Consider the following 19464-nt stretch of genomic DNA (forward strand, 5'->3'; position numbering starts at 1 on the left):
TCTGAGACAACAAATACTGCTGGTCTGGTTGGTTTCCAAATTTTGGTGGCTCCGCAGAAGAAGATGGATTTTTGGGTGCATCCTATAGTTGTATAACATGTCAAAGAGGGTCATTTTCATACTCTCTACGAGGACCTTTGTCAGCATCCCTTCTGCAGAATATCCATTCACAACTTCGACAGACTACTAAAGGACCTGCACTCTGGCATCAGCTACTAGGATGCAAGGCTGTGTCACAGCATATCAACAGAAGAATGCCTACTTGTCACCCTCAGGTAATTAAACAAATCACTGACATGCACATGCACAGATGAAAGCGGCAATTCTGACTACAAATGAAACAGATGATGATTGTGATCTGTTTGTCTGGACAGTTTTGCTTGGGTTTTATTGGTAATGTATAGACCACTTTTTACATTCCAAGCATGGGTTATAGAGGTGCGGACCACAATACACACTTCTCTTGAAAATAATATCATGATGATAATTATTGTGATATGCTAATGGACACATGAGAGGCTCTTCATATAGCATCAAAATTATCACAGGATCCTAGAATGCTTAAGTTGGAAGGGACTTCCAGGATCATCAGGTCCTCTGGGGTCATCGGGTCATCAGGTCCAACCCCCTGCTCAATGCAGGATTCACTGAATCATCCCAGTCAGATCTCTGTCCAGCCTCTGAACACTTCCAGTGAAGGAGAACTCCCCACCTCCCGTGGCAGCTAGTTCCACTCATTGATCCCCCTCACTGTCTAATATCTAATCTGTGTCTCCTCCCTTTCAGTTTCATCCCATGGCTTCTATTCTTTCCTTGTGCAGATGAGAATAGGGCTGATCCCTCTGCACTGTGACAGCCCTTCAGATATTTGTAGACAGCTATTAAGTCTCCTCTCAGCCTTCTCTTCTGCAAGCTAAACATTCCCAGATCCTTTAACCGTTCCTCATAGGACATGATTTGCAGACCGCCCACCATCTTGGTAACTCTTCTCTGAACTTGCTCCAGTTTGTCTATGTCTTTTTTAAAGTGGGGTGCCCAGAACTGGACCCAGTATTCCAGATGAGGTCTGACTAAGGAAGACTAGAGGGGATAATTACCTCACGTGATCTAGACTCTATGCTTCTCTTAGTACATCCCAGAATTGTGTTAAGAGACAAAGAATTAGGGACAGCGCTTTGGCATATTGTAAAACAACAAGATTGTTAATATGAATATATATGGGACTTACCTGGCACTAACAGCCAAATCCAATTTTTTCAGGCAGACCACTAGGCCTATAGGCCTCTCAGAAAGCGATTAGAAACTTTGATCCTCATTAGAGATGTGCGAGCGTACTCGGAAAATCACTACTCACTCGAGTAATTTGCTTTATCCGAGTATCGCTGTGCTCGGGTCTGAAGATTTGGGTGCCGCCACGGAGCGGGGAGCTGCAGGGGAGAGCGGGGAGGAACGGAGGTAAGATCTTTCTCTCCCTCTCTCCCGCCCGCTCTCCCCTGCTCCCCGCTGCGACTCACCTGTCAGCCGCAGCGGCACCCGAATCTTCAGACCCGAGCACAGCGATACTCGGATAAAGTAAATTACTCGAGCGAGTAGTGCTTTTCCGAGTACGCTCGCTCATCTCTAATCCTTATGTATCTAAGTATATTCACATATATGGAGAGCTTCTGGAGATGACCACCAGATATCCCAATGGAATACAGGAAATAAGATAAATGTGTATAAAAATAGGTCCAGCACTCATAAGGAGAGTAGATCACAGGAAAAATTGATAGGCAAAAAATAAAAAAGTAACTTCTGAGGGAGATCTTATTGTTCTTGAGACTCCCTATTAAGAAACGTGTAGCCAGCAGAAAATATATTTGATGCCTTTAATCCAATGCCTTTAAGTCCAAAAGAGCGGGATGATACAAAGTGGGCCTCCCACACAGCAATAGTAATGCTGCCCCCTTAGTTCCCACCATAAAATAGATAAAAAAATAGGGGTCACGGAGAGCGCCAAACACTTTATACGTAGACCACAATAATAATCGTGTGATAACTCACCTGGTGCAAGGCATGTCACCCTAAGGTGATTATTATGCCTGCACCCACCATATACTCGTAATAGTTTCTTTATCCAGGAAATGCCAGAATCAATTAACACGAAAATCCAACTTGCTGGAGAGCTGCAGGTCACAGTAAAACTCCGTTCCTCATCAGAGGTCGGATAAAATCAAAAGAAAAACTCCAAGAAAAAACTCTGGACCTGAGCTACTTTACATATAACAGATCAATATTGAATGTCTCAATAGCCAATGCTTGGATAGAGACAAAAAAGTTTTTTATTTCATGCAAATAAAAGAAAGAGGTCTCAGCCTCATATAGTGGTATAAAAATACTTGCGGAATCCTATGCGACGCGTTTCGGCGTGATACACGCCTTTCTCAAGCATACAGATACATCAATAAACAGTGGTATAAATAGAACTAAGTAAATTACATACCCATTGCAAAGCATCATTCATCATGAGTAAGTTGCGGTGCGTGGTGCTGTTAGGGGCGAGGGAGGATGACGTATTACCCATCATGACGCGCTATATGGCGCCCCGGATGCGGCGTATGTGGCCAGCGTCGGGGACCATAATGCGTCCCATGTGTTACAGAACCACGCCTCCCTGAGCGCGGCGGTGCGTTCCATTGAATGTATCACCTGACTAACTGGCGGCGCCCGCCGTGATGTCGTGGCTTAGGGTATCAGGGCACGTCTCTCCGAAGTAGATATGGAACGCAGCGCTGCGTTTCAAAGGACGTTAGAGCAGCATGTCATGTGATTTATAATGGCACTGCATGCTCTTACTATAGACGGCTATTAATAGCAAAATAACCTTTTAAATAGAACGAGTCATGCGTTCTCAATGAACACTCTTCCATAATGATATTATATTAATATGCATATCTCAAATCGCTTATATGGATGCAAAAAAATAAAAGATATAGCTATTGCTTAATATTTTGGAGTTAGAACTAATATAGTAATAAATATATGTCAGATGTATATATATATATATAAATATTTACGTAGTGGTTATTAATATATATATATATATATATATATATATATAAAATAATTAAATATGTATATATAGGCTATCAGCATATAAAAATTATAACAATATACTTCAAACAAACAAATCCATATCCCATATGTACTGCAAAATAAATACCTATATACCTATTCTTAAAAAACATATATATTAACTGTAAAGTTATAATTAGTAATTTTCAAAAAGCATTATAAAACATATAATTCATAACGAAAAAATGACTAAAAAATCTGACTTTAAAAATATAAATATCTATACAAAAGGAATAACCTTATACCAATTTTTTATCAGAATATTTTTTCCAGAGATTCATTTAAGCCTTTAGGAAACAGAGTGTCCATCCGGAAAATCCAGAACATCTCGCGCGTTTTTAGGCGAGCGAAAGACCCAGAAGTTATCGATTCAAGTGGAGTAACTTTCAGTAGAGATGCATTCTTTTGGTGTCTCTCCATAAAATGTCGAGAGACACTATGTTTTTGAAAACCTCTCTTGATATTGTATCTATGTTGGTTGATTCTGACTCTTAATGGTTTCGTAGTACGTCCTATATATTGTAAGCCGCATGGGCATTCTAACAGATATATCAAGAAAGAGGAACTGCAATTCAAGAATTGGTTAATCCTCATCACTCTGTTTTTTACCGTTTTAGCAAAATGTCTTTTTTGCCTTGCACCAATAATGGACAACATTTGCAATGGGTTTTTAAACATTTAAAGGTGCCTATCAACATATTCGAGTGTGATGGAAAAATCGTGTAATCGTGTAATACATTCTTTTCTATCCAAAAATTGAAAAACGAATATAAGGATAAAGAAAAAGACACATTTGCAGTCTTTAAGTTGGAGGATCCCATACCTACTGATCTGAAAACACCTAGTAGATTTTTTCCAGTGGACAGTAAAGGTAATCACATTAATCTATTTTACCAGAATGTATTACACGATTACACGATTTTTCCACAATTTTCACTAAAGATAAAGGTATGAAATATAACTTGGATAAAAAACATCATTTAGCAATAAAGAGTTTGATAGATAATCCTGATATTGTTATAAAGAAAGCGGATAAAGGGGGGGATCGTAATCATGAACTATGATTATTACAATGACGAGTCCCTACGAATTTTGGAAGATCCCACCTATTACCGGAAACTAGATAAAGATCCCACGTTACTTGTTTCTTCCAAACTACATACATTGGTAGATACAGCAGTGGAAAATAACTGTTTAACGAAAAAAGAGCGGGATTATATCTGCATCTCCAATCCCGAAACACCATTTTTCTATTTCTTACCAAAGGTACATAAGAATGCAAGTACACCCCCTGGCCGTCCTATAATTGCAGGTATTAATTTGATTACAAGTAATTTATCTCACTTTATAGATTCACACCTACAGAAGTTTGTTACAACTCTACCCACCTATATTAGAGATACAGGTCATATTTTGATGACAATTAAACAAATACCCTGGAAAAGCAGCTATATATGGTGTAGCTTGGATGTGACTTCTTTATATTCAAACATCCGCCACCGCCAGGGCATTGAAGCAGGGCAATATTTTTTAGAACAAGATCCCCTGATGCCATCACAACAAAGGGAGTTTTTATTGGAAGCAATTTATTTTATATTAACAAATAATTATTTTATCTATAATAAGACTTTTTTCCAACAAACGAGCGGCACTGCCATGGGCACTAAATTTGCGCCAAGTTACGCTAATCTATTAATGGGCTATTTTGAGCATAAGTTTTTTAGGAATGAACATATTGTTTTACATAGACGGTTTATTGATGATGTTTTATTGATTTGGGACGGTGAAATAAGCGATTTAGAGTGTTTTATTAGAGGGTTGAACGAGAATGATTTTAATTTAAATTTTACATATCAGATTGATAAAACAGAGATAGTGTTTTTAGATTTGGCTATATCATCAGAAAATGGCCATATAAGCACAAAGACGCACTTTAAGCCAACCGATTGTAACAGCTACCTGAATTTCGGTAGCTGTCATCAAAAAAGTTGGAAGCTAAATATACCTCAGGGGCAATTTAAAAGAATAAGAAGAAATTGCTCGTCATTAATAGACTACGAAAAACAGTCTAAAGTTCTCATAACTAAATTTAAACAAAAAGGTTACCCTCACGAATTGGTTATGTCAGCATACGAAAAAAACCTACATGATTCTTCTTTGGCGACACCAACTATGAGTAACAGTGATATACATATAAATAAAACAAAGAAATCGTATGGGAATGGAGAACCTTTATTCATTACCAAGTATAACACACAACATAAGGAGATCGAAAATGTCATGAAAAAATATTGGTCCATTTTAAAGCAAGACCCTTTCCTTCAGAATGATATATTGGATAAACCGAAAGTTATCTATCGTAAAAATAAGACCCTACAGAATATATCGGCCCCCTCATATCCTAAAAAACTCGAATATGTTGATAGGCACCTTTAAATGTTTAAAAACCCGTTGCAAATGTTGTCCATTATTGGTGCAAGGCAAAAAAGACATTTTGCTAAAACGGTAAAAAACAGAGTGATGAGGATTAACCAATTCTTGAATTGCAGTTCCTCTTTCTTGATATATCTGTTAGAATGCCCATGCGGCTTACAATATATAGGACGTACTACGAAACCATTAAGAGTCAGAATCAACCAACATAGATACAATATCAAGAGAGGTTTTCAAAAACATAGTGTCTCTCGACATTTTATGGAGAGACACCAAAAGAATGCATCTCTACTGAAAGTTACTCCACTTGAATCGATAACTTCTGGGTCTTTCGCTCGCCTAAAAACGCACGAGATGTTCTGGATTTTCCGGATGGACACTCTGTTTCCTAAAGGCTTAAATGAATCTCTGGAAAAAATATTCTGATAAAAAATTGGTATAATGTTATTCCTTTTGTATAGATATTTATATTTTTAAAGTCAGATTTTTTAGTCATTTTTTCGTTATGAATTATATGTTTTATAATGCTTTTTGAAAATTACTAATTATAACTTTACAGTTAATATATATGTTTTTTAAGAATAGGTATATAGGTATTTATTTTGCAGTACATATGGGATATGGATTTGTTTGTTTGAAGTATATTGTTATAATTTTTATATGCTGATAGCCTATATATACATATTTAATTATTTTATATATATATATATATATATATATATATATATTAATAACCACTACGTAAATATTTATATATATATATACATCTGACATATATTTATTACTATATTAGTTCTAACTCCAAAATATTAAGCAATAGCTATATCTTTTATTTTTTTGCATCCATATAAGCGATTTGAGATATGCATATTAATATAATATCATTATGGAAGAGTGTTCATTGAGAACGCATGACTCGTTCTATTTAAAAGGTTATTTTGCTATTAATAGCCGTCTATAGTAAGACCACGCAGTGCCATTATAAATCACATGACATGCTGCTCTAACGTCCTTTGAAACGCAGCGCTGCGTTCCATATCTACTTCGGAGAGACGTGCCCTGATACCCAAAGCCACATCATCACCGCGGGCGCCGCCAGTTAGTCAGGTGATACATTCAATGGAACGCACCGCCGCGCTCAGGGTGGCGTGGTTCTGTAACACATGGGGCGCATTATGGTCCCCGACGCTGGCCACATACGCCGCATCCGGGGCTCCATATAGCGCGTCATGATGGGTAATACGTAGAGATGAGCGAACGTACTCGTCCGAGCTTGATGCTCGGGCGAATATTAGGGTGTTCGGGATGTTCGTTATTCGTAACGAACACCACACGATGTTCGGATGTTCGGGTTACTTTAACTTTCTTCCCTGAGAAATCATTTCTATATGCGCTCAATGGGGCCGGCGGCAGCAGCGCCAACCCCATTGGGAACATATAGAAGACAAATCCTTCTTCTCTGCCACAGCTGTAACAGCTGTGACAGAGAAGAACGATGTTTGCCCATTGAATTCAATGGAACCGGCAATACAGCCGACTCCACTGAATGCAATGGGCTGCCGGCGATCGCGGGATGAATTGTCGGAAAGGGGTTAAATATATAAGCCCTTTCCTGCAATTCATCCAGAAATGTGTAAAAATAAAAAATATATATATACTCACCTGGTGCCGACAGACGGAGTTCAGCGCGGCAGGCTGCAGTTCTCCTGAACTGCTCTGAACAGCTGTTAGTAGTATTCAGCAGCCGGGGATTTAAAATCCCCGCCTGCTGAATAAGATGCCTCTGAATGGTCACAGCCTGACCAATCAGAGGCCAGCCCTCACTCACACCCATTCATGACTTCAATGGGGTTCGTTATTCGAAACGAACACCCGAACATCGCGGGAAGTTCGTTTCGAATAACTCGAACCCGAACATTTTGGTGTTCGCTCATCTTTAGTAATACGTCATCCTCCCTCGCCCCTAACAGCACCACGCACCGCAACTTACTCATGATGAATGATGCTTTGCAATGGGTATGTAATTTACTTAGTTCTATTTATACCACTGTTTATTGATGTATCTGTATGCTTGAGAAAGACGTGTATCACGCCGAAACGCGTCGCATAGGATTCCGCAAGTATTTTTATACCACTATATGAGGCTGAGACCTCTTTCTTTTATTTGCATGAAATAAAAAACGTTTTTGTCTCTATCCAAGCATTGGCTATTGAGACATTCAATATTGATCTGTTATATGTAAAGTAGCGCAGGTCCAGAGTTTTTTCTTGGAGTTTTTCTTTTGATTTTATCCGACCTCTGATGAGGAACGGAGTTTTACTGTGACCTGCAGCTCTCCAGCAAGTTGGATTTTACATTGCGTATGTACAGCGTGAGATACGCTGTCATGCACAGGCAAAAATCGCTGCTATACATGGTTCCAGACCGCGGTAAAATGCTACATCATTTTTGCAGCATTTTACGACATGTTTGTATGAGCCTGCCGTAATAGTTTGCACTTAGTGCCAGCCACACAGCTTGCTCTGTGCCCCACATACACTAATTCTATCCACATATTGTTCCCTCCTGTATGGCTGCCTTCTTAGTGACCCCTTATAGTATTGGTGACTAGTAGAGATGAGCCAGCACCAAAATGCTCGGGTGCTCGTTACTCGAGACGAACTTTTCGCGATGCTCGAGGGTTCGTTTCGAGTAACGAACCACATTGAAGTCAATGGGCGACCCGAGCATTTTTGTATATCGCCGATGCTCGCTAAGGTTTTCGTTTGTGAAAATCTGGGCAATTCAAGAAAGTGATGGGAACGACACAGCAACGGATAGGGCAGGCGAGGGGCTACATGTTGGGCTGCATCTCAAGTTCACAGGTCCCACTATTAAGCCACAATAGCGGCAAGAGTGCCCCCCCCCCTCCCAACAACTTTTACTTCTGAAAAGCCCTCATTAGCAATGCATACCTTAGCTAAGCACCACACTACCTCCAACAAAGCACAATCACTGCCTGCATGACACTCCGCTGCCACTTCTCCTGGGTAACATGCTGCCCAACCCCCCCCCCCCACACACACACGACCCAGTGTCCACAGCGCACACCAAACTGTCCCTGCCCAGCCTTCAGCTGCCCTCATGCCACGCCACCCTCATGTCTATTTATAAGTGCGTCTGCCAGAGGAACCGCAGGCACACACTGCAGAGGGTTGGCACGGCTAGGCAGCGACCCTCTTTAAAAGGGGCGGGGCGATAGTCTACAATGCTGTAAAGAAGCAATGAGAAATCCAATCCTGTGCCACCTCCATCTGGAGCTGCACACGTGGGCATAGCAATGGGGAACCTATGTGCCACACACTATTCATTCTGTCAAGGTGTCTGCATGCCCCAGTCAGACCGCGGTTTTTTATAAATAGTCACAGGCAGGTACAACTCCGCAATGGGAATTCCATGTGCACCCACAGCATGGGTGGCTCCCTGGAACCCACCGGCTGTACATAAATGTATCCCATTGCAGTGCCCTGGACAGCAGAGCTAACGTCAGATTAAATGCAGGTGGGCTTCAGCCCACACTGCATGCCCCAACTGGAGCAGGGTTTTTAATTCATAGACACAGGCAGGTACAACTCCCTATTGTGAAGTCCCTGTGGACCGACAGCATGGGTGGGTGCCAGGAAGCCACCGGCGGTACATAAATATATCCCATTGCATTGCCCATCACAGCTGAGGTAATAAATTCATGTTTAATGCAGGTGGGCTTCGGCCCACACTGCATGCCGCAGTCAGACTGGGGTTCTTTAGAAGTGGACACATGTAGTTACAACTCCCTGTAGACCCACAGCATGGGTGGCTCCCTGGAACCCACCGGCGGTACATAAATATATCCCATTGCATTGCCCATCACAGCTGAGGTCATGTCATGTTTAATGCAGGTGGGCTTCGGCCCACACTGCATGCCCCAGTCAGACTGGGGTTCTTTAGAATTGGACACATGCAGTTACAAATCCTTGTGGACCGACAGCATGGGTGGGTGCCAGGAAGCCACTGGCGGTACATAAATACATCCCATTGCAGTGCCCAACACAGCTGATGTAACGTCAGCTGTAATGCAGGTGGGCTAAAAATTAATTTGATTACACTGTAGGCGAGGGCCCCCAAAAATTGGTGTACCAACAGTACTAATGTACCTCACATAAATTGGCCATGCCCAACCAAGAGGGCAGGTGAAACCCATTAATCGCTTTGGTTAATGTGGCTTAATTGGTAACTAGGCCTGGAGGCAGCCCAGTTAAAATAAAAATTGGTTGAGGTGAAAGTTTCAACGCTTTAATGAGCATTGAAACGTATAAAAATTGTTTAGAAAAATTATATGAGTGAGCCTTGTGGGCCTAAGAAAAATTGCCCGTTCGGCGTGATTATGTGAGGTTTCAGGAGGAGGAGCAGGAGGAGGAGGAGGAATATTATACACAGATTGATGAAGCAGAAATGTCCCCGTTTTTGATGGGGATAGAGAACGATGCTTCCATTCGCGGGTGCAGCCTACGTATTGCTTAGGTATCGCTGCTGTCCGCTCGTGGAGAAGAGAAGTCTGGGGAAATCCAGGCTTTGTTCATCTTGATGAGTGTTAGCCTGTTGGCACTGTCGGTTGACAGGCGGGTACGCTTATCTGTGATGATTCCCCCAGCCGCACTAAACACCCTCTCTGACAAGACGCTAGCCGCAGGACAAGCAAGCACCTCCAGGGCATACAGCGCGAGTTCAGGCCACATGTCCAGCTTCGACACCCAGTAGTTGTAGGGGGCAGAGGCGTCACCGAGGATGGTCGTGCGATCGGCTACGTACTCCCTCACCATCCTTTTACAGTGCTCCCGCCAACTCAGCCTTGACTGGGGACCGGTGACACAGTCTTGCTGGGGAGCCTTATAGCTGTCAAAGGCCTTAGAGAGTGTTCCCCTGCCTGCTGTGTACATGCTGCCTGATCTCTGCGCCTCCCCTGCTACCTGGGCCGCGGAAATGCGCCTTCGGCCACTAGTGCTGTCGGATGGGAAGTTTACCATCAGTTTGTCCACCAGCGCCCTGTGGTATAGCAACACTCTCGAACCCCTTTCCTCTTCGGGTATGAGAGTGGAAAGGTTCTCCTTATACCGTGGGTCAAGCAGTGTGTACACCAAGTAATCTGTAGTGGCCAGAATGCGTGTAATGCGAGGGTCACGAGAAAGGCATCCTAACATGAAGTCAGCCATGTGTGCCAGGGTACCTGTACGCAACACATGGCTGTCCTCACTAGGAAGATCACTTTCAGGATCCTCCTCCTCCTCCTCCTCCTCCTCCTCAGGCCATACACTCTGAAAGGATGACAGGCCAGCAGCATGTGTACCCTCAGCAGTGGGCCAAGCTGTCTCTTCCCCCTCCTCCTCATTTTCCTCCTCCTCCTCCTCCTCACCGCGCTGAGATATAGACAGGAGGGTGCTCTGACTATCCAGCGACATACTGTCTTCCCCCGGCTCTGTTTCCGAGCGCAAAGCGTCTGCCTTTATGCTTTGCAGGGAACTTCTCAAGAGGCATAGCAGAGGAATGGTGACGCTAATGATTGCAGCATCGCCGCTCACCACCTGGGTAGACTCCTCAAACTTTCCAAGGACCTGGCAGATGTCTGCCAACCAGGCCCACTCTTCTGTAAAGAATTGAGGAGGCTGACTCCCACTGCGCCGCCCATGTTGGAGTTGGTATTCCACTATAGCTCTACACTGCTCATAGAGCCTGGCCAACATGTGGAGCGTAGAGTTCCACCGTGTGGGCACGTCGCACAACAGTCGGTGCACTGGCAGATTAAACCAATGTTGCAGGGTGCGCAGGGTGGCAGCGTCCGTGTGGGACTTGCGGAAATGTGCGCAGAGCCGGCGCACCTTTCCGAGCAGGTCTGACAAGCGTGGGTAGCTTTTCAGAAAGCACTGAACCACCAAATTAAAGACGTGGGCCAGGCATGGCACGTGCGTGAGGCTGCCGAGCTGCAGAGCCGCCACCAGGTTACGGCCGTTGTCACACACGACCATGCCCGGTTGGAGGCTCAGTGGCGCAAGCCAGCGGTCGGTCTGCTCTGTCAGACCCTGCAGCAGTTCGTGGGCCGTGTGCCTCCTATCTCCTAAGCTGAGTAGTTTCAGCACGGCCTGCTGACGCTTGCCCACCGCTGTGCTGCCACGCCGAGCGACACCGGTTGCTGGCGACGTGCTGCTGCTGACACATCTTGATTGCGAGACAGAGGTTGCGTTGGAGGAGGAGGGTGCTTTAGTGGAGGAAGCATACACCGCCGCAGATACCACCACCGAGCTGGGGCCCGCAATTCTGGGGGTGGGTAGGACGTGAGTGGTCCCAGGCTCTGACTCTGTCCCAGCCTCCACTAAATTCACCCAATGTGCCGTCAGGGAGATATAGTGGCCCTGCCCGCCTGTGCTTGTCCACGTGTCCGTTGTTAAGTGGACCTTGGCAGTAACCGCCATCATACTTTTGAAGGACTCCGTTTCCACAACCCTATATGGCAGCATTTCCAGGCTGATAAATTTGGCTACGTGCACGTTTAACGCTTGAGCGTGCGGGTGTGTGGCGGCGTACTTGCGCTTGCGCTCAAACAGTTGCGCTAGCGACGGCTGGACGCTGCGCTGACAGACATTGGTGGATGGGGCTGAGGACAGCGGAGGTGAGGGTGTGGGTGCAGGCCAGGAGACGGTAGTGCCTGTGTCCTCAGAGCGGGGTTGGATCTCAGTGGCAGGGTGGGGCACAGGGGGAGAGGCAGCGGCGCAAACCGGAGGCGGTGAACGGCCTTCGTCCCACCTTGTGGGGTGCTTGGCCATCATATGTCTGCGCATGCTGGTGGTGGTGAGGCTGGTGGTGGTGGCTCCCCGGCTGATCTTGGCGCGACAAAGGTTGCACAGCACTGTTCGTCGGTCGTCTGCACTCTCAGTGAAAAACTGCCAGACCTTTGAGCACCTCGGCCTCTGCAGGGTGGCATGGCGCGGGGGGGAGCTTTGGGAAACAGTTGGTGGATTATTCGGTCTGGCCCTGCCTCTACCCCTGGACACCGCACTGCCTCTTGCAACCTGCCCTGCTGCTACCCTTGCCTCCCCCTCTGAAGACCTGTCCTTAGTAGGCGTAGCAAACCAGGTGGGGTCAGTCACCTCATTGTCCTGCTGCTCTTCCTCTGAATCCTCTGTGTGCTCCTCCCTCGGACTTACTGCCCTTACTACTACCTCACTGATAGACAACTGTGTCTCATCGTCATCGGCCTCCTCACCCACTGAAAGGTCTTGAGACAGTTGCCGGAAGTCCCCAGCCTCATCCCCCGGACCCCGGGAACTTTCCAATGCTTCGGCATCAGTCACGATAAACTCTTCTGGTGGGAGAGGAACCACTGCTGCCCAATCTGAGCAGGGGCCCGAGAACAGTTCCTGGGAGTCTGCCCGCTCCTCAGAATGTCTCATTGTAATGGAGTGAGGAGGCTGGGAGGAAGGAGGAGCAGCAGCCAGAGGATTCTGAGTTGCAGCAGTGGATGGCGCAGAACTGTGGGTGGACGATAGATTGCTGGAAGCACTTTCTGCCATCCACGACAGGACCTGCTCACACTGCTCATTTTCTAATAAAGGTCTACAGCGTGGACCCATTAAATGTGCGATGATTTTGGGGACGCCAGAAACATGCCTCGCTCCTAATCCCGCAGCAGTCGGCTGCGATACACCTGGATCAGTAGCTCAGTCTGTGCCCACACCCGGACTAGGGCCTCCGCGTCCTCGGCCGCGCCCACGTCCTCTAGGCCTACCCCTACCCCTCAGCATGCTGTATTACCAGTAATGCAGAAACAGAACGCTGTAATTAAATGTGCCGCTTATTGGCCTGTGGTTGGAGGCTGACTTCGCTTACGGAACGCCAGAAAATAATTTGGCGCAAGCCTGCTCTAACACTTAGCTGGCCGCGTATGATTTTGTAGAACTACTACACCCAGCACACACAGACCCAGAACACTGAGCACAGTGACAGGCAGGCCAAATAGATTTTTTGCCCAATATTTTTTAGAAAAGGCCCACTGCCTATATTCAATGAATATGTCTTCTGTCCCTGCCTCCACACTTCTGGCCCTGGAGTATGTCACAGAACTGCAGAGTGTTGCACTGTGGACTGCAATACAGCAGTGATTTCACAGCCCATACAGAGCCAGGAAATAATTTGGCGCAAGCCTGCTCTAACACTTAGCTGGCTGCATATGATTTTGTAGAACTACTACACGCAGCACACACAGACCCAGAACACTGAGCACAGTGACAGGCAGGCCAAATAGATTTTTTGCCTAAATTTTTTTAGCAAAGGCCCACTGCCTATATTCAATCAATAATATTAATATGTCTTCTGTCCCTGCCTACGCACTTCTGTCCCTGGAGTATTACTGCAGGGTGCAATGCTCTGCACAGCCGATATACCAAAAAAAAAAAAAGTGCAACACTGCAAAAAGCAGCCTCCACAGTACTGCACACGGTTAGATGTGGCCCTAAGAAGGACCGTTGGGGTTCTTGAAGCCTAAAATACTCCTAACGCTCTCCCTGCCTAAGCACTTCTGTCCCTGGAGTATTACTGCAGGGCGCAATGCTCTGCACGGCCAATATACCCAAAAAAAAAAATGTGCAACACTGCAAAAAGCAGCCTCCACAGTACTGCACACGGTTAGATGTGGCCCTAAGAAGGACCGTTGGGGTTCTTGAAGCCTACAATAACTCCTAACACTCTCCCTATAGCAGCTCCAACACGATAGCACTTTCCCTCAGCTATGTCAGATCGCATCTGTGGCGAGCCGCGGGAGGGGCCGATTTTTATACTCGGGTGACACCTGATCTCGCCAGCCACTCACTGCAGGGGGGTGGTATAGGGCTTGAACGTCGCAGGGGGAAGTTGTAATGCCTTCCCTGTCTTTCAATTGGCCAGAAAAGCGCGCTAACGTCTCAGAGATGAAAGTGAAAGTAACTTGAACATCGCGTGGTACTCGTTACGAGTAACGAGCATCTCGAACACGCTAATACTCGAACGAGTATCAAGCTCGGACGAGTACGTTCGCTCATCTCTAGTGCCTAGTAATAGAGCACCCCCACAGTATTGATGTCACTTTAGTTTCCCTCACTGAGTAGTGATGTTCCTTACTACCCCCCACAATTTGTGGCCCCTTAGTGCCCTATTACAAGGCTAGTGCCCCCTACACCAATGTTTCTTCTGCCGACTTAAAAGAAAATTATGCCAAAAATGCCTGGGATTAGCAGCACCCCTAACTGCCACTCATAACATGAACCTTCTGTTGTATTCATGGCCTATGCTACCATGAATAACATTTTGGTAAAGATGGAAATGTAGTTACAAGGCAGACGCAGAGTATATGCATTAGGTCATCTAACTGCAGATAAAATGTGAGTACACAAGCAGACACAGAGGAGCTAAACAAGAATGCATTTCCAAGATACACTGCTGGGCCATAAATGATTCATACTATAATTTTATTAATAGAACTAGAAATGAAGCTCAAGAGCAAGGACATAAAAGGGAGCCTGTCATCACTTCAGTGTGCATAAAACCAGCTATACCGGGAAAACAATGGAGTATTGGACTTTATGAAACAGATTTTGGTAGACGTTTTGATCAACTCATACATTGAAAATGATAGTATAAACTTTTCCCTTGCCACATTTAAATTCTGGTGAGTGGGCCAGAGTGTCTCTCCTTGCCAGACTATGTACCCTAACGCTGCCCCTCTCTGGTGCTGTGACATGATGGCATAGCAGACGTTAGCACCACTAAATCAAAAAGTAAGGGGGGATTAGCTGCACATGCACAGTTCAATCTAGTAAATCTACCCACAGAAGGGCCAGATGAACTGCATATGAGCAGTCTCCCATGTCATCCATGGCACAATGGCAGAGAGGGGTGGTGTTAGGAGACCTAGGAGTAGCAGTCCGGACAGTCCACCAGAGCCCACCACTCGCCATTAATTTACATGTAGCTTGGGAAACGTTTATACCATCTTTTTCAAGATATGAGCTGATCAAAACGTTTATCAAAAAAATCATTTTGTAAAGTTTTACTAGTATAGCCAGTTTTATGCACACAAAAGTGATTACAGGTTCCCTTTAAATATGTGCCACATGATGCATTTCAGTAGAACAGCTTCAGCTATATGTCATTATAGTGCTGTTATTTCACACTACATGGATGCTAGGGCACATGATGACCTTATATGACAACAATTCAACCTTGAGGGGTGTTATTCTTTTTGGTTACATCTATTTTAAAATTTCCCATGTATTATCTAAAATTTAGACACCCCACATTTATTCCACACATAGGATCCAGCATGTACAAATAGCTGAGTAATTGTTTTTAGTAGGTAGGACCTGCTGCTTTTGCTGACAACCTCCCCCAGTAACTTGCATGCATTGTCTTGTGATCATGGCCTCTCCACACTCCAGATTGCATTTGAAATCAAATGACTGGTAGCCTTCCACCTCCCCCAATACACAACAATACATAACAGCAAGCAGGCAGCTGTCATCACAAGAGCATACTGACAATCAGATGCTTTTAAAACACTGGCACAGCACATGGTCTGTGTTTGCATGGTGAGGGCGTGCCATTATTCTCTTCTGCCCTGTATACTTTAGCTCTCTGTATACCATTGATCTAACTTACAAGGCAGAAGAAAACTATAAACGTGTTTAGGAAACTTTAATAATACTATTCATGTAATTCCACAAACCGGAGCGGATTCAGTTCTGCACTAAAATGTAATGTCTTTATTAAGAAAAAAGATGATCTAAGTAAGAGTGTAAAAGCTGCTCTCCCTTTAGTGGAGCTGTTGGAAGAGAAGCATTGTAGCTTCTGGGATAAGTCCCTACGGTATCACTGAGGCTGCTGGAAGAGATACATTGTAGCTGCTGCATGAGTCACTACTGTATGGCCTCATGTCCACGGGTGGGTAGGGTTCTGTGGATGGGAGCCCTGCCACGGGATACCACCCTGCCCGTGGCATGAGGACATTACTTACCAGTAAGGATATATGCAAATCATCTGTTGTCTCCTACTTGTATGTGGGCAGACCCGCCAGCCGACACACGCTCCGCACATGCGCAGTGGAGAATTTTTTTGTACATCTCCCGCAGCACGTCCGGAGTGACAGTTCCAGGTGTGCCGCTGATCAGACGGCTTCCATTGATTCCAATGGAAGCCGTCCCTGCAGGATCCAGGGCAAAATAGAGCATGCTTTAATTAAGCTGCAAGCGCTCATGATTGCCTATGGGCGGCTTGAACTCTGGATCATCCACGCAGGTGCCCCACGTGGATCCCGGAATTCAAACCCACCCATGGACATGAGCCGTATCACTGTGGCTGCTGAAAGACATACATTGTAGCTGCTGGTATAAGCCGCTACTGCTTTACTGAGGCTGCTGGAAGAGATATATTGTAGCTGCTGGGATGAGTCACTACTGTACCACTGAGGCTCCTGGAAGAGATACATTGTAGCTTCTGGTATAAGCTGCTACTGTATCACTGAGGCTGCTGGAAGAGATACATTGTAGCTGCTGGTATAAGCCACTACTGTGTAACTGAGGCTGCTGGAAAGGAGACATTGTTGCTGCTGGGATGAGCTGCTACTGTATCACTGAGGCTGCTTGAAGAGATACATTGTAGCTGCTGGTATAAGCCGCGACTGTATCACTGAGACTGTTGGAAGAGATACAATTCGCTGGTTGGACTGAAAGACCAATAGTATGTATAAAATAAAAAATAATCTTTAATAAATCAGTTAAAATCTACCTATGAACAAACAAACCTATAATTAAAAATTGTTCTTATAATACTATTTCCGAAGAATTGAACCCGAAATGGAGATTCATTGTTGGAAGAGATACATTGTAGCTGCTGGTATAAGCCACTACTGTGTAACTGAGGCTGCTGGAAGAGATACATTGTAGCTGCTGGATGAGCTGCTACTGTACTACTGAGGGTGTTAGAAGAGATACATTGTAGCTTCTGGTATGTCTCTACCATATCACTGAGGCTGCTGGAAGAGATACATTGTAGCTGCTGGTATAAGCCACGACTGTATCACTGAGACTGTTGGAAGAGATACATTGTAGATGTTGGTATAAGCCACTACTGTACTACTGAGGCTGCTGGAAGAAATACATTGTAGCTGCTGGATGAGCCACTACTGTATCACTGAGGGTGTTGGAAGAGATACATTGTAGCTGCTGGTATGTCTCTACTGCATCACTGAGGCTGCTGGATGAGATACATTGTAGCTGCTGGGATGAGCTGTTAATGTATCACTGAGGCTGCTGGATGAGATACATTGTATCTCCTGGTATAAGTCTCTACTGTATCACTGAGGCTGCTGGAAGAGATACATTGTTGCTGCTGGGATGAGCTGCTACTGTATCACTGAGGCTGCTGGATGAGATACATTGTAGCTGCTGGATGAGCCGCTACTGTATTACTGAGGCTGCTGGATGAGATACGTTGTATCTCCTGGTATAAGTCTCTACTGTATCACTGAGGCTGCTGGAAGAGATACATTGTTGCTGCTGGGATGAGCTGCTACTGTATCACTGAGGCTGCTGGATGAGATACATTGTAGCTGCTGGATGAGCCACTACTGTATCACTGAGGCTGCTGGAAGAGATACATTGTAGCTGCTGGATGAGCCGCTACTGTACCACTGAGGCTGCTGGATGAGATACATTGTAGCTGCTGGATGAGCCACTACTGTATCACTGAGGCTGCTGGAAGAGATACATTGTAGCTGCTGGATGAGCCGCTACTGTACCACTGAGGCTGCTGGATGAGATACATTGTAGCTGCTGGATGAGCCGCTACTGTATCACTGAGGCTGCTGGAAGAGATACATTGTAGCTGCTGGATGAGCCGCTACTGTATCACTGAGGCTGCTGGATGAGATACATTGTAGCTGCTGGTATAAGTCACTACTGTACTACTGAGGGTGTTGGAAGAGATATATTGTAGCTGCTGGGATGAGCTGCTACTGTATCACCGAGGCTGCTGGATGAGATACATTGTATCTCCTGGTATAAGTCTCTACTGTATCACTGAGGCTGGTGGAAGAGATACATTGTAGCTGCTGGATGAGCCGCTACTGTATCACTGAGACAGTTGGATGAGATACATTGTATCTCCTGGTATAAGTCTCTACTGTATCACTGAGGCTGCTGGAAGAGATACATTTTAGCTGCTGGTTTAAGTCCCTACTGTATCACTGAGGCTTCTGGAAGAATACATTGTAGCTGCTGGATGAGCCGCTACTGTATCACTGAGGCTGCTGGAAGAGATACATTGTAGCTGCTGGATGAGCCGCTACTGTATCACTGAGGCTGCTGGATGAGATACATTGTAGCTGCTGGTATAAGTCACTACTGTACTACTGAGGGTGTTGGAAGAGATATATTGTAGCTGCTGGGATGAGCTGCTACTGTATCACCGAGGCTGCTGGATGAGATACATTGTATCTCCTGGTATAAGTCTCTACTGTATCACTGAGGCTGGTGGAAGAGATACATTGTAGCTGCTGGATGAGCCGCTACTGTATCACTGAGACAGTTGGATGAGATACATTGTATCTCCTGGTATAAGTCTCTACTGTATCACTGAGGCTGCTGGAAGAGATACATTTTAGCTGCTGGTTTAAGTCCCTACTGTATCACTGAGGCTTCTGGAAGAATACATTGTAGCTGCTGGATGAGCCGCTACTGTATCACTGAGGCTGCTGGATGAGATACATTGTAGCTGCTGGATGAGCCGCTACTGTATCACTGAGGCTGCTGGAAGAGATACATTGTAGCTGCTGGAATCTTCCGGTAAGTGATGATCTCAGGATGCTGAGGGGAGTCGTC

At 45.2% G+C, this 19464-nt stretch overlaps 1 protein-coding gene and 1 long non-coding RNA gene across 2 annotated transcripts in view; one reads left to right on the plus strand and one right to left on the minus strand.

The window, feature by feature from the left end:
• The window catches only part of LOC136578927 (uncharacterized), a 168684-nt gene that overhangs the window by 116523 nt on the left and 32697 nt on the right, over nucleotides 1–19464 (minus strand). The gene's annotated exons all lie outside the window — the stretch shown is intronic.
• The window catches only part of LOC136578925 (poly(rC)-binding protein 3-like), a 645331-nt gene continuing 645211 nt past the window's right edge, over nucleotides 19345–19464 (plus strand). Inside the window, exon 1 of the mRNA XM_066579119.1 lies at nucleotides 19345–19428. The gene's annotated coding sequence lies outside the window, so the exon portion shown is untranslated. The remainder of the gene's footprint in view (nucleotides 19429–19464) is intronic.

The sequence above is a fragment of the Eleutherodactylus coqui genome, chromosome 9 (genome assembly GCF_035609145.1).
Source record: "Eleutherodactylus coqui strain aEleCoq1 chromosome 9, aEleCoq1.hap1, whole genome shotgun sequence".
Lineage (NCBI taxonomy): Eukaryota > Metazoa > Chordata > Amphibia > Anura > Eleutherodactylidae > Eleutherodactylus > Eleutherodactylus coqui.